Genomic DNA, 14,223 nt, shown 5'->3' on the forward strand with positions numbered 1-14,223 from the left:
TCCCTAGCAATATCCTCACACTATGCTGTGAACTCCTGATCCCTCTTGCCTAATTTCTACGATCGGGACAAAATTTGTGGAACTTTGTTAGGATATTGCATAACTGTTTACTTTACGAGCCACTCTCTGAGTAACTCTGTCAATTGTATCATATAGTGGCTTGGCACAAACATTGAAATATGTTATTTGCAAACCTGAGTAGTCTTCCAGCATTGTGGTCCTTTAGTAGACTTTTGTCTAGCAAGGAGGCATCACAGGCTTGACAATAGGGATTTTAATAGCAAATATTTTCTGAAATAGTTAAGGGAATACTGAAAAAGGCACACAGTCCCTGGTCTGTGATAAAAATGCTCTCATAAGTATCACCATCACTGGTTTAAATTTTTACAATCAGTTTGATGCAGATGTCACTGCATTTCCCTTATGACCTAACCTATTCACACTTGCATTGGTATTCTCATTCACATACTTCCTCCCCTGTTCCTTTTTTTAATATTTTAACAGAGGTCTTCCAGTGGCATCTACCATCCCCTTGTCCTACAAAAATGGTCTTTATAAGGCTATCATATATTGTTGCATATTAAATTTCTCTTTTCTTAAAACTCTTGAAGTTCTTAGCCACAAAAATCAGCTTCAGACAAGTTTAGTCAGAGTAATCTAATCAGAGTTTAGGTATTTTTTCTTTTTTCTTAGGTGCTATTTAACATGAAACTACTGAATCTGCTAATCCTAAATTTAATAATGAGCTCAATGTAGCCAAAACATTGAAGAATTGAAGAATTTGAGCTACAAGAGCACCCCTCATCAAACACCTCGGTTTCTCCAAATAGAATATTCCTTTTCTTCCTCTGACGCAGTCTTCCTCTCCCGCATCCCTTTCACCACAGTAGTAGACATCATGTAAGGATTAGATAAGACCTTCAATAGTGATTACATATATTATTATATAGCCTGATAAAAATGTTCATACCTTTAATATCAACCTATAGTTGATGAGAACTCCCTAAGCCAGCCATACCTCAATTAGTCTGAGAGACTGTTTCATTGATCTCCACAAATTGAACGTCCGTAGTTATTTCTTCAAAAATTATTTGACTTATTCTATCATCTGGAGATATAAAAATATGTAATTCAGGTCGCTATGATGGTAAAGTAATATCTTTTTCCCCCTCTATAGTCCCTATGGATCACACCATTATTTCCCACCTCCACACCATATTTAACACTGGATCCAGATTGATTCTTTCATAGAAACACTTTGGTATCTCTAGAGAGAATATGCTTCTCACCAGAACTCCCATTATGTATTAGGAATGATCTATAATACATACAATCTATAATATATACATCTATATTATATACAACCCGATGTGTGACAGATACCTCATTGACCACTGACCACTGATTCACGTATACAAATTCCCGACCACTTTCGGACGTGCTGGGAAGACGAAATTTTTACCGTGGGTGGGGAAAAAATATTGATCGGGGGGAAAAATCTGAAAACTCGAAAAAGTCGATTGATTTTCGAGATATATCGATCCGAATTAACATTGGAGCCCTATGGGACTAAAACTTTTTCCTTTTATATCCTAATTATAAATGTCACAGGAACATGAATTGTCTCTGACAGAAACTAGATTTTTTGGCTGATTTATAGTTGCAAAATTTTTTGCCATTCTTAGATTTGAAGTATTTTATATAATTATTATAAATTTCCAATGCTTTTCTTATGGGCCTATCTTTGGATTTTTTTAAAACCAACTTGCTATAGTTGTAGGAAAAGGTCCTTAACGTATAAGGTACAAGATTTTTTCGTTGATTTTTTTGTTGTGGTTTTCTTAGCAATATTTTGATTTTAAGCATTTTTTTTTAACTTTTTAAAATTTCCAATGCTTTTCTTATGGGCCTAACTTTGGAATTTTTTTGACCAACTTGCAATAATCGTAGGCCAAATTCCTTGAAATGCATGATACTAGATTTTTTCTCAATTTTTTGGCTATCTTTAAATATCCATACTTCGAACAAATTTCGAGTAGGTAATTAACGATTACCGATTTTCCATTAAAATTGCGACTCCTACAACGTTTGGTAACTTACAACACATCCGCCGTGAAGCTTGCATTCCCCCAAAACACAATTTTAGATATTTCGGAATTTTTTTTTGCCACTTCCCGACGAGGTAAGTGGATCTGGTGGGCTGGACCCATTGATGGCTGTAATGTTGGCATTTACTGATACTCCTTATTAATCCTAAATCCCATTTTCGAGCAGTCTTAGGAGAAAGATTGGAATGGTTGCTGCCTCCTACTCGTCAATTAAGTCACCGAAGAAAAGAATAGAGATGAAGCAGCAACAATTTTAGTTTCGAGTATTTTAGGCTGTTTTTTGGGCATCCCCAACTCCTCCAGGAATGTTGGTACCATTTCATTTGCAGATAACCCAATACTTTCATGGGTTGTCTTCTCACTATTATAACCTTGATTTGAGAATTTTCTCACACTATGTTTTGCCTAGTGAGTTATTCCGAACTTTTCTTTATTTTTAAATGTATAAATGTATATTATATCCAAGTGATATCTTGTTCTCAGATTTTCTCATGTCGACTTTGTGCCCTTATTGAGTTCTATGTGCTAGGCATTGAATTTACTGACGAGTCTACCTCGGATTGATATGTGTTTGCTCTTGATCCCGAAAAAAATTATTAGCTTGAGTACCTACATTTTTTCTCATAAAATATGTTGTGCTGATGCCTACATTAGTTTATGAATAAGAATATTTTTTAAAGTAGTCATTTTTTATTTCCCCTAATGAGAATATGATGTTGATGTATTGCTGGACTCATATGTCCATAATAAAACCCTACGATAATTTGTATGTCAAGTTCTAGTAAATATCTAATATATACTGCTCTTAAATAGTCAAATTTTACACCATTCCCCCATAATGACACTATCATAATGACACTATCAAGTAATCTAGTTGAAAAAATTCCTTTTCTAGATGTACATTTCCTGTAAAGTATGATCTAATGGTAGGTTTTTAATTAATGTCCAAACCATAATTAAATGTATATACACCTAAATCTCTCTAGCATCTGCTGGTTTCCGTTTTTTCAAATGTGATTGAGGGGATGGTAGATTATTTTTCAAAAATGTTTCTCTATATTTGCTAGGCTTGGAAAAATTGTTTCGGTCAATTCTCTGTCAACAATATTTGAGAAATATTCCACCAACGTATCAACCTATCATTATTATATAAGACCACATTTTCCATTTAAAAGATTTTTTTACCAAATTATATACTCTGTAAACCATATATGTTGCCACAGCATTGCAGAAATATTTCGCTACAACCTACTGGGAGTTCCTGCAATGTAATGACCATAGAGGCGGACGAGATCTAACTACCGAAGCTTAAGCTCAATTGAGACAAACTCCAGGAATATAAGCCCAATTGAAAATAAAATTAGCCTATGGTATTTGCTGAGGTAAATAACGTCCACGATCACGTTGGACCGTCGGAGTGTTTTCTTTCGGACTCCGTTGCGAGGTATTTCCTATCTTTAGATTCATATTTTCTCTCCTCGCGTATCTCTTACTAATACGAGGCTCCGAGGCCGAGTTGATCTACATTCTCAGGCAAAAAAATCTGTACTCTAAATAAGCTAAAGCTATACTCTAACTGCACTTAATATCTGGACTGGGAATGCACTTAAGACTGCACTTAATTGAAACATTACAGCACAGTTGCCATAGTACAGTAAAGTACAGTTACCAAAGCACAGTCAGAGTGCAGTGGCCACAGCACAGTCAGAGTGCAGTGGCCATAGCACGGTCAGAGTGCAGTGGCCACAGCACAGTCAGAGTGCAGTGGCCATAGCACGGTCAGAGTGCAGTCGCCTCAGCACAGTCAGAGTGCAGTCACCACAGTACAGTCTAAGTGATTTATTTGGGTCTTCTTCCGTTTTATCCATGGCTCTATGAAAACTCACCAACATTCCAGCTGGCTTCATCAGATCCACCGAAGTAGCTATGCAGATTTGGCCAGACTGATATTTATGTCCAACCGAATCCTCTTTGACACTTCAATGAACACAAAGAAGCTGACTGGAAGTTTGACTAAATTTCATCCAAAGCCATGGATAAACTCTGAAGATGACCCAAAAAACTAGCTGGAAAAGGGAATGATCTAAACCCTGTTTTGATATTGGATACAAATGACATGAAAGCCAATTCAGATATAAAATCATTTAATACAAAATGTAATATCTTACAATGAAATTCAATAATACATGGTGAATTTTACATGGTGTTTCATTTTACATAAATTCATGGTGTTACATTTCGCGGAGGTTTTCCGTAAAGTGGCCGAGTGGGACTTTAACGTATCATCCTCTGTTGGCTTAAGGGCCTGCAGTGTCTCTCACCTGCCTACACCGTCTATATCTCACCGGTGTACTGTCGTGCGTGGAGTGAGGTAGTGTCCTTCAATCTGGTACGCTATGGTGGGAAAAAACAAGTCATCAGCAACGGGGTCGGACGGGATCGATTCGCGGGTTCTGAGTAGTGAGGACGGAGGTCCACCGCAGCAAGTTCAACTCAAAAATCACTAAAATTTGAAAAATGATTTGTCGGCCTCCTAATAAACACAGAACGTTCGGAATAACACCAGGACCTTGACAATCCGATCCGGAACACAATTTTTGGGTTCTAAAGGGAGGTTATAAGGAGACACCAGTCGACAAAAACAAAGGACGATCGCCTTCACTACGAAAAACATCAAAAAATAACCCCAGATTTTCACTTTTAGAGATAAAAGGCACACAGAATAGTATAATTAGATAATATTGATATTCTAAACTGGATATAAACACTTGGAAATGCACTGATAAGAAATAATAACGTATTATTGGAACACGATCGACAACTCGTCACATATGTTCAAGCGTGAAACACAAAACTTCAAAAATAACCAAAAATAAGGCATAGAATGTCACTGAAGGGGTGAAATATAAAGGAAAAGTAACTCCGAAACACTGATTAACCTCAATCAGGACGGATTTTCAATAACACAGGGAATTATAACACAAAAACCAACTCGGTATAACTGAAAACTTAAGACACTTGTAATTGAAAGAAAAATGCACGTAGGGAAACGAAACTTTCACAAGAGCAGTAGAATAAATGGCACTAGAAGCACATAGAATCACAAGGTGGGCAAAGCCACCCCCTAAGATTGGTGGGACTTTGAAATTTCTCGGCAGCGGCTAGATTGAGGCAAACACTAAAAACGCCACAAAAAAGCCAAAATTGGTTGGATCTTGAATATTTTCACAGTAGGCGGCAGCGGGAACATTCACGGACGTTACTGACATAATCAGCGTCAGTTAATCAATGATTTAGCCACTAAAACTGAGGTTATACGGGAGCGGCACATAGACACGTGTCCTGCTGTGGACCCCCGTCCTCCATAGTAAATACTTTCTCCCGCCAATGACTAGTTTAAGTCCAGCCCTGTCAGAGTGCAGTTTGAGCCATAGTACAGTTCCAGTCCAGTTACCCAGCCCAGTAACAGTCCACTTTTAGCCACAGTACACTTCCAGTCATGTTTTCTAGCCCTGTCACAGTCCAGTTTGAGCTATAGTACAGTTCCAGTCCAGTTACCCAGCCCAGTCACAGTCCACTTTTTGCCACAGTACACTTCCAGTCATGTTTTCTAGCCCTGTCACAGTCCAGTTTGAGCTATAGTACAGTTCCAGTCATGTTACCCAGCCCAGTCACAGTGCAGTCTGAGCTCTAGCACAGTTCAAGCACAGTGATCCAGCACTGTTACAGTACAGTTCTTCTCAAATTCTAGCTGCCATAGTACAGTCTAGTACAGAAGAGTGTACTGTGACTGTGCTAAACGCGTAGTTTAGTCCAGTTACAGTGCAGATTTAGTGCAGTCACAGCACAGATTTTTTTGCCTGAGTTGCGCGCGTTTGTGGCGGAAAAGTTCTGGGACGGTTTGAATCTGTAATTATCATACTTTATTTCACTATCTAACAGAGAAATCCTGAACATTAACTAAATCAAAGCAGATGACTATACAAATGTTCATGAAAAAGTTAGTTGTGAATTTTTAAAACCACTAAAGTTATTAAAATGATGACTTTATCTACGTTAGCACATTTCTAAACAGATTCATTCACGGGGAAGAAATAATAAGGGTAGGTGAGGGTTGTTGTGTCTTCATGTGTTTTCGGCTACGTCAAATCTCTATTGAGTGTAATTGCTACTCATAGTAATTAAAATTCTCACAAAATAATCAGATCCACTTGTATTTGAAATCACTTTGATGACCCTAGAGTTAGAAGATACCGAAAAGTAGGGAACTCTGAAAATTAAAATTTGGTTTTCTTTATGTAAAGCCAAAACTACATGAATGAAAAACATACACGTGAAATATAAGAGCTTAAGATTAACTTTTAATTGAGATAATCAGCTTTAAAAGTCCGCATAGGAGCTTCGGCCATGCCAACTACGACAAACGTATTTCTATTGGCTGATGCGGCGTGACGTGTGAACCTCATGAATGTCGCGTGAGTACCTACAGTAGGGGAAAGAGAAAAAACTCAAGGGGGGGCACAAAATATATCTTGAGTTGTCTTTACTTTTATCGTAATAAAAAAATGATCAAGTCATAGGCAGAGTAAAGGAAAATTTAATTCAAAGTGATAATATGCATGTAAAAGACAATGTCATCTTATGGTATGAAAAAGTTACAATTGTGGTTTTGCAATGTTCGGCAATACGGCTAAACCCGCAAGGGTGGGGGGGGGCGCTTCCCCCATCTGTATCCGCCACTGCTTGCGAGTAATGCTTGAAGAAGCCGTAAACACATTGTGTTCGTGGAAATAGTGGCCAAAAGTCTATCATCTTGGCGTAACAAAACGTTAATTTTGTTCTGACTGATTCCCGAAATATACTGACATTATCAAACAAGAATTTGAACAATTTTACTGTCTCAAAACGAATCATTTTATTGAAATTAAACTTCTAAAAATGAAATTTTTACAGTTTTGAGAGAGATAGTAATCACGGCAATCATCGTTGATGCTTCAATTTGTGGACATACCATCGTTAAACCCTTTACTCATTACAGTTTTTTAAATTTTCGGATGCAAATAATGAAATAAATGAAAAAATTGTGCTATAGCTATATCTGTTTTCTTGCCCACTAAAGTGAGGGAATTCGGGGTTTTCTCCGTTTCTTATAGGAGTAGCATTCAAATTTCGTTGGAACAGCATTTTCTTAAAGCAGAGGCCGCGCTTTGGTCAATTGTATCACTGATAATTCTTCAAGTCAGTTTCGTACAAAAAAAAATGTTTAACAAGTGTCATCAAAATAAAAGAGTAACTCAGATATGGGGATTTTTAATTGAAAATATCCGTAAGTACACTTATGCATACATCTGAGTTACTCGTACAATCGATTGTACAGTGAATAATCACTTCACATAAGTTTTAGGACAAAGTTTGTGGCACCACTTCTGCTTCTCAAGGAAATTTCAATTCTTTCGTAGTTCTATGCAGCGCTCAGCTAATATTCCGCTTGTGAGTGAACATATACACACTCAAAGGGAAAGTTTGATTTTTAATTTGCACTTATATCATTCTGCTTCAATTTATGTTGGATAAAATGATTATTTTGTCTGCATTTACTGCATATTTGCCCTGGTATTCACTGTTTAGTAATATCTTGCGCATTTAAAGCCAACCACTGCAACGGAAAGGGTCTTCGACGCAAAGAAGAACATAAGAATCAGGGTCTTCTGAGCACATACGAATTTTTTGCGGTGTGTGGCCAAAGACAACAAAAGAAGCAATGGAAACTAATTCCCTTTGAGAAGCATAAAAGACATTTAAATGACCCTCATAAAATCTATAACAGCTTATCTCTGAAGGAATGTGCTGTCTACGTGCAGCATCGTATCACTGTCTTCCTTGGTCTGGGTCGTTTGGCACCATAAAAACAAAATACTTTTCTGGTGTTTAACGAGAGGTAGATTCACATCTCGGTACACAACAATATACATAAGGTTTATTCCCACTCATTTAAAGTTCTCCGTTTTTACTATTTTTTAAACTCAAAATAACGTAAACGACAATGCACTCTAGAAAAATCTTCTCGGGAATGCGCGCGGGTTAGATTATTTAAGAGCGCCGACGTTTCGGGTACCGACTCGCTACCCATTCTCACGGCTACTGATAGAAAATTCGAAAAGACCGTTGAAGCCCAGCGCTAGGAGGAGCCGGATTGGTCGAGATTCGATTGTTGTCGCGGAAGACCGTGGACCAGCGTAGACTTAGCTCAGGCAAGCATAACTCTTTTAAGGGTTCTATTCCAAGAGCTGCTGATCGAAAATCCGGTGTCTCTGTTTACTTTCTTATTTTCAAGTTTAATTTCAATCGCCTCTTTGGTTAAACGATCCCAGAAATGATCCGATCGCCATAAAACTCTGGTGTCATCCCACCGTATTTTGTGGTCCTCATCCAAGCTATGCTCGACTATGGCTGATTTTTCCGGTTGACCAAGTCGGAAATGCCTTTGATGTTCTTTGAGACGAGTAGATATTGTTCGCCCAGTCTCACCCACGTAGACATTACCACACTCACAGGGGATTTTATAAACTCCAGGAGTCATAAGGCCAATTGGATCTTTTACACAGACGAGGCGATCTCTTAAACTCGTCATAGGGCGATGGATGGTTTCGATATTATACCTCCTCAGAACCCTAGAAATCTTGCCCGAATTGGTGGAAATATAGGGTAAAAAGGCCCTGGCTGTCGGTTTAGGTTGGTCTTCCTTCATTACCGAGCTCTTTGCAGTTGCGGAGGATTTTCTGAAGGCCAAAGTGATCTGCCGCTCTCCGTACCCATTCTGGCGGAAGGTATTCTTAAGATAGTCCAATTCCGAAGGAAGACTCTCCGCGTCGGAAATTGTTCTCGCACGATGTATTAGGGTGGAAAGAACTGCTTCACGTTGGGAAGGATGATGGTGACTATGGCCATTGAGGTACAGATCCGTATGCGTGGGTTTTCGAAAGACACTGTGACTCAGTTTGCCATTATCTTTCCTATGGACGAGGACATCAAGAAAGGCAATCTTATTATTCCGCTCTATCTCCATAGTGAACTTGATGTTCGGGTGTTGGTCGTTCATATGGTCCAAAAAATTGTGAAGAGCGTCCACTCCATGAGGCCATATGATGAAGGTGTCATCAACATATCTGAGGTGGCATTTAGGGCGCAACGGAGCAGATGAAAGGGCTCTCTCTTCAAAATTTTGCATATAAAAATTGGTAATGGCTGGTGACAAAGGGGATCCCATTGCAACTCCATCTGCCATTTCGTAGAAACTACCGCTGTATTTAAAAAAGGTGGATGTAAGCGTATGATGGAATAACGTTACCGTCCCACTGTCAAATTTCTCCTCCAGAAGTTTGAACGTATCAGCTAAGGGTACCCGCGTAAACAAGGAAACCACATCCAAGCTGACCATGATGTCCGTCTTCTCCAAAGTAAGGTTTTCCAAGATCCCCACAAAATGCGAAGAGTTTTTAATGTGGTGTTCACAAACACCTACAAACGGAGACAAGATACCGGTAAGATATTTAGCCAAATTATACGTGGGAGATCCAATAGCACTCACAATAGGTCTTAAAGGAACACCTTCCTTGTGTATTTTCGGTAGTCCATACAATCTGGGAGGTGCCGGAGCATGAGGATAAATACTTTTGGTCACTTCTTCAGAAATGCCTGACTTTTTAATTAGAGTTATGGTCTTCCTCGTAATTGAGTCCGTGGGATCACCATTCAACTTTCGGTACGCCCGATCATTAAGGATATCTCCGATTTTTTGCTGATATTCCGAAGTTTTCATAAGAACAGTGGCGTTCCCTTTATCCGCAGGTAAAACCGTAATCAATTTGTTTTCACGCAAAGTACGAAGCGTAAAAAGCTCTTCTCTCGAGATGTTTGGCTTAGGAACGACAGCCTTCTTCAAAATAGTAGAAACTTCGTCTCTCACCTCCTCCGCCAATTCCTTGGGAAGCTTCCGAACAGCTTGTTCCACTCCACCAATAAATTCCACGAAAGGAATGGATCTAGGAGTTGGCGTGAAATTAAGACCTCTTGAAAGAACCGAAAAAGTTGGTTCATCGAAGCACTCATTGGTTAAATTGATAACAACACGATTGCGATCCAACGGAGCGACAGGAGATTTTGAATTGGAAAGTCGAATGAACTTACTTTTTTGCCTTTCGGTTACATTCCTGAGGATAACCTCTCCCATTGCAAATGTTATGCCATCGATATACTCCCAATCCTGAGGTGAGAGTAAAGAAGCGAGGTGAAGATGGAGGGCAAGCAAACTCTTGGCGTTGACATCAAGTAATCTTCGCTTGTGGTGAATACTCTCACGAATCAATGCCACACTCTTCCGTTTCAAAATCCGATTCACACCTGGTGACTTCACTGATGACTTCACTCGGGCGAAGGTAGGGATGGTATCCTCGTCCCGGCATCGTTGTAGAAATGCAAGAGAGCTGAGGAGTTTCGCCTTTTCCTTACGCAGTCCTTCAAATTTACGTACACTGCGATGCACATCCTCCCCGTAGAGGCTTGTTATGTATGATTTTACACTTTCCCGGCGAATAACTTTAGAAAAATCTTCTCGGGATTGCGCGCGGGTTAGATTATTTAAGAGCGCCGACGTTTCGGGTACCGACTCGCTACCCATTCTCACGGCTACTGATAGAAAATTCGAAAAGACCGTTGAAGCCCAGCGTTAGGAGGAGCCGGATTGGTCGAGATTCGATTGTTGTCGCGGAAGACCGTGGACCAGCGTAGACTTAGCTCTGGCAAGCATAACTCTTTTAAGGGTTCTATTCCAAAAGCTGCTGATCGAAAATCCGGTTTCTCTGTTTACTTTCTTATTTTCAAGTTTAATTTCAATCGCCTCTTTGGTTAAACGATCCCAGAAATGATCCGATCGCCATAAAACTCTGGTGTCATCCCACCGTATTTTGTGGTCCTCATCCAAGCTATGCTCGACTATGGCTGATTTTTCCGGTTGACCAAGTCGGAAATGCCTTTGATGTTCTTTGAGACGAGTAGATATTGTTCGCCCAGTCTCACCCACGTAGACATTACCACACTCACAGGGGATTTTATAAACTCCAGGAGTCATAAGGCCAATTGGATCTTTTACACAGACGAGGCGATCTCTTAAACTCGTCATAGGGCGATGGATGGTTTCGATATTATACCTCCTCAGAACCCTAGAAATCTTGCCCGAATTGGTGGAAATATAGGGTAAAAAGGCCCTGGCTGTCGGTTTAGGTTGGTCTTCCTTCATTACCGAGCTCTTTGCAGTTGCGGAGGATTTTCTGAAGGCCAAAGTGATCTGCCGCTCTCCGTACCCATTCTGGCGGAAGGTATTCTTAAGATAGTCCAATTCCTTATACACTTAGATTTTTCTAAAGTTATTCGCCGGGAAAGTGTAAAATCATACATGACAATGCACTCCTTATGCAAACAATGCAGATATCATGGTGTTCACACATCATAAACATGGCGTCGATCAAGAAATACGTTTTTGGCGCGGAATTCAAGTCGAAAGTTCAAACTGCTCAATGGGCGAAATTATTCAGCGTTCAATAGTAAAATTTGTTGAGGGGCTTTTTTACACTCATTGCTTTATAAATAAAAAAATAATAATAGGTAGTGTAATCCCTTCTATTGGCTGAACTGATGCTGTTCCTTTTTGGACCAATGTTGGCAAATGGAAAAAAAACTTATTCTCCAAATAATCCTCCGCAAAATTTTCTCAATATTTAAAGTAAAATATAAGAAATAAGTCATGAGTGGAGACATTCGAAATGTCATACAATATAAGAATGATGAAGATACAATTTATTGAACAAGAAAGGAAAGAGGAAGTACCCAGTAAGAAGAGTTGGAGAAAAGAGACGTGTTCTAAAAACCCTACGAAGACAGGACTACTCAGTCGGACACAACATGAGGCATTATATCCTGATGACGACAGCTGTGAAAGGACAATTTAGGAACATCAGCCAAAGTGTGTTGGCGAAAGAACATCTCGGATTTAGAAAAGAGAGGTGCTGTGAAACCCAGGAAACTATTTTTTCGTATTTGGCACCCGATAGGCGCGTCTGACAGCAGAGGTAATATGTGCCATGAAGAAAGAGTATGGAAGGCGGAATAGAGATGAACCCGACTTTGGCATTTGAAATTGAATGGCGCCAAGGGGACCATGGCTTACCGTTCCATTCAACGGAAGGAGCATTGGACTGGAATACATAGTGTGGTTTTCTATTATTTTTTTATTGCCTAAATTGAAAGATTATTGGACGTATTTCACGCTTTTAGATTTTTAAATGATGATATCTATTTTTCGAGATAGAATGAAAAGTGAAAATTTTCAAGCGCGCGAAAACGCGTCGGCGAGGGTATGTGCTTTGCTGCGATGCAGGCTGCTAGCAGGCAGCAAAGTACCCTGCTAGTGGGTAGCGCTTGGCTTCAGGGGGCGCCCTAGCGTTTGAATTTCCCAATTTAACCGCTCACGAAGGCCTCAAGCCGCAGCGCCGGGATATGGAGAGGGAAGCCGAAGCGCCGCGAGGGAGAGGAAGGGGGGGAAAGGCAACTTCCTTCCCAACTTCACCCGCGACGACTCCAAGGAGAAAATTGATACTCAGGATAAATTTGATACGGGTCACTGGAACAGGGGTCGCAGTCGGAGTAGATATATTACACCTAAGGGTGCCTTCATAGCTCGGCGTTGCGTACTTGGGGGCGGAGCTAACTCATCGCAGCAAGCTGGAGCCCTTCACAGCTCGGCGTTGCGAAAACAAATGAAAGGCAAAAAGCGTCTGCTCCTAAAAATCAGCCTGTGAGCATATCATCTTATGATTTCGAACTAAACGCACAATACATATGTTATTTTCTGCACGTTTACACAATTTCATTTCTTAAAATGTTCTTCTTAACTATAAATAGCATTTGAAGTTTATATGGCGACCATAAAGTCGATAATAATGCATGTAGTGATGGCCCTTGCCTATGCATTATTATGACCTTTAAATTTTATTTCTTAACTCGGAATATTCGAAAAATAGCTAATTACGTACACTCAATGAACATGAATAACGTGGAATGTTATCAGGAGTATTTATTAATGTTAACTGTTGTTCAAACAGATTGTCCTAGTCACGTTATCTAAATAGCTCTAACCGAGTAACTATGAGGGCACGATTCTTAGATATCAATTGGAATTTAAGCGACCGTAGTCACCAACAAGCACCTCTCACGCTGTATTTAGCTTGTGATACCATTTACGGATATGTGTTACGCTAATCTATGCTCCTCAGTGATTGTAATCTAATTTATGATTAACATTCGTCTTATGTTTAGGAAAGATACGAAATATCTAAGCTGAACACTTCAAAATAGTAGTAAATAATGAAATACATAGCATTTGCCACTCCCAGTAGAGCTAATCTTGCCTATTTGTATACTCGGAAACAAACACCAATTCGAAATTGTCGGCGTACTGCCGCCTTGACGCAGAGAAAATCCGACAGGTTCAGTTTTTCTGCGACGACGCAGCGAGCTGGAGACGTGACGTCATCAATTCTCAAAGACGGGCTCTGATTGGCTCGCTAGCCGCGGCGTCAACGCAACGCCGAACTGTGAAGGCCCCCTAAGTGGCAGCGAGCCAATTAAAAATATTAGAAGCCAACTTCTGGTTCCTCTCTCATGCGCTGAGAAAGTAGGCCTGAATGCGAAGGTCCTTTTGAGTTAACACCTTTTCCGAAATTGTTGGCGATGATATCTTCATTATGTAAACAGGCATTTCGTCAACATCACGTCACCGACCTCGGTGGCGGCTGGGTAATGTCCTCGCCTGCCATACAAGATATCGCGGGTTCGAGTCCCGCCTGGGTAGGTTTCCCTTATCCAGAGTTTGGTTGTTCGTGTGAATAATTGTTTAACTTTTTGAATACTCATTATAAAATGGCTCAATTTGAGCTGTATTCGGTGGTTTGGGAATAAAACAAATAAAATTTCAGCAATGAATGATGGTTTATGATGTTGTTTTAACGGAATCCAGAGTCTTTTTACGGAATGAAGATATCATCGCTCGCAGTTTTCGATA

This window comes from Ischnura elegans, chromosome 6 (genome assembly GCF_921293095.1).
Source record: "Ischnura elegans chromosome 6, ioIscEleg1.1, whole genome shotgun sequence".
NCBI classification, from domain to species: domain Eukaryota; kingdom Metazoa; phylum Arthropoda; class Insecta; order Odonata; family Coenagrionidae; genus Ischnura; species Ischnura elegans.